At 58.5% G+C, this 2,500-nt stretch overlaps 1 protein-coding gene across 1 annotated transcript in view; it reads right to left on the reverse strand.

Moving 5' to 3' along the window:
• The window catches only part of LOC116957033 (pre-mRNA-splicing factor ATP-dependent RNA helicase PRP16), an 83,335-nt gene that overhangs the window by 44,334 nt on the left and 36,501 nt on the right, over positions 1-2,500 (reverse strand).

Consider the following 2,500-nt stretch of genomic DNA (forward strand, 5'->3'; position numbering starts at 1 on the left):
TGTGTGTGTATGTATGTGTGTGTGTGTGCGGTGTGTGTGTGTGTGTGCGGTGTGTGTGTGTATGTGTGTGTGTGCGGTGTGTGTGTTGTTGGCACGGTGTGTGCGCAGTGCGTGTGTGTGTGTGTATGTGCGCAGTGTGTGTGTGTGTGTGTGGTTGGCACGGCGTGTGTGTGTGTGGTTGGCACGGCGTGTGTGTGTGTGGTTGGCACGGCGTGTGTGTGTGTGGTTGGCACGGCGTGTGTGTGTGAGTGGTTGGCACGGCGTGTGTGTGTGGTTGGCACGGCGTGTGTGTGTGTGTGGTTGGCACGGCGTGTGTGTGTGTGGTTGGCACGGCGTGTGTGTGTGTGGTTGGCACGGCGTGTGTGTGTGTGGTTGGCACGGCGTGTGTGCGCGTGGTTGGCACGGCGTGTGTGTGTGTGGTTGGCACGGCGTGTGTGTGTGTGGTTGGCACGGCGTGTGTGTGTGTGTGTGGTTGTCACGGTGTGTGTATGGTTGGCACGGCATGTGTGTATGTGTGTGGTTGGCACGGCGTGTGTGTGTGTGGTTGGCACGGCGTGTGTGTGTGTGGTTGGCACAGCGTGTGTGTGTGGTTGGCACGGCGTGTGTGTGTGTGTGTGGTTGTCACGGTGTGTGTATGGTTGGCACGGCGTGTGTGTGTGTGGTTGGCACGGTGTGTGTGTGTGGTTGGCACGGTGTGTGTGTGTGGTTGGCACGGTGTGTGTGTGTGTGTGGTTGGCACGGCGTGTGTGTGTGTGTGGTTGGCACGGTGTGTGTGTGTGGTTGGCACGGTGTGTGTGCGTGGTTGGCACGGCGTGTGTGTGTGTGTGTGGTTGGCATGGCGTGTGTGTGTGTGGTTGGCACGGCGTGTGTGTGTTGTTGTCATGGTGTGTGTGTGTTGTTGTCACGGTGTGTGTGTGTGTGGTTGGCACGGCGTGTGTGTGTGTGTGGTTGTCACGGCGTGTGTGTGTGTTTGGCACGGCGTGTGTGTGTGTGTTTGGCACGGCGTGTGTGTATGTGGTTGGCACGGCGTGTGTGTGTGTGTGTGGTTGGCACGGTGTGTGTGTGTGTGTGGTTGTCACGGCGTGTGTGTGTGTGGTTGGCACGGCGTGTGTGTGTGTGGTTGGCATGGCGTGTGTGTGTGTGGTTGGCACGGCGTGTGTGTGTGTTGTTGTCATGGTGTGTGTGTGTTGTTGTCACGGTGTGTGTGTGTGTGGTTGGCACGGGGTGTGTGTGTGTGTGTGGTTGGCACGGTGTGTATGTGTGTGTGGTTGTCACGGTGTGTGTCTGTGTGGTTGGCACGGCGTGTGTGTGGTTGGCACGGCGTGTGTGTGTGTGTTTGGCACGGCGTGTGTGTGTGTGTTTGGCACGGCGTGTGTGTATGTGGTTGGCACGGCGTGTGTGTGTGTGTGTGGTTGGCACGGTGTGTGTGTGTGTGGTTGGCACGGTGTGTGTGTGTGTGTGGTTGTCACGGCGTGTGTGTGTGTGGTTGTCACGGCGTGTGTGTGTGTGGTTGGCACGGCGTGTGTGTGTGTGGTTGGCATGGCGTGTGTGTGTGTGGTTGGCACGGCGTGTGTGTGTGTGGTTGGCACGGTGTGTGTGTGTTGTTGTCACGGTGTGTGTGTGTGTGGTTGGCACGGGGTGTGTGTGTGTGTGGTTGGCACGGTGTGTATGTGTGTGTGGTTGTCACGGTGTGTGTCTGTGTGGTTGGCACGGCGTGTGTGTGGTTGGCACGGCGTGTGTGTGTGTGGTTGGCACGGTGTGTGTGTGCGCGGTTGGCACGGTGTGTGTGTGTGTGGTTGGCACGGCGTGTGTGTGGTTGGCACGGTGTGTGTGCGTGGTTGGCACGGTGTGTGTGTGTGTGGTTGGCACGGCGTGTGTGTGTGTGTGTGGTTGGCACGGCGTGTGTGTGTGTGGTTGTCACGGCGTGTGTGTGTGTGGTTGGCACGGTGTGTGTGTGTGTGTGTGGTTGGCACAGCGTGTGTGTGTGTGGTTGTCACGGCGTGTGTGTGTGTGGTTGGCACGGCGTGTGTATGTGTGTGTGGTTGGCACGGCGTGTGTGTGTGTGTGTTGTTGTCACGGTGTGTGTGCGTGGTTGTCACGGCGTGTGTGTGTGTGTTTGTCATGGTGCGTGTGTGTGTGTGTGTGTGGTTGTCACGGTGCGTGTGTGTGTGTGTGTGTGGTTGTCACGGCGTGTGTGTGTGTGGATGTCACGGCGTGTGTGTGTGTGCGTGGTTGTCACGGTGCGTGTGTGTGTGTGGTTGTCACGGTGCGTGTGTGTGTGTGTGTGTGGTTGTCACGGCGTGTGTGTGTGTGGATGTCACGGCGTGTGTGTGTGTGTGTTTGTCACGGCGTGTGTGTGTGTGTGTGTGGTTGTCACGGCGTGTGTGTGTGTGTGTGATTGTCACGGTGCGTGTGTGTGTGTGGTTGTCACGGCGTGTGTGTGTGTGTGGTTGTCACGGCGTGTGTGTGTGTGGTTGGCACGGCGTGTGTGTGTGTGTGT

Source organism: Petromyzon marinus, chromosome 69 (genome assembly GCF_048934315.1).
Source record: "Petromyzon marinus isolate PM22_M1 ecotype Great Lakes invasive population chromosome 69, UKy_Petmar_22M1.pri1.0, whole genome shotgun sequence".
Classification (NCBI taxonomy): domain Eukaryota; kingdom Metazoa; phylum Chordata; class Hyperoartia; order Petromyzontiformes; family Petromyzontidae; genus Petromyzon; species Petromyzon marinus.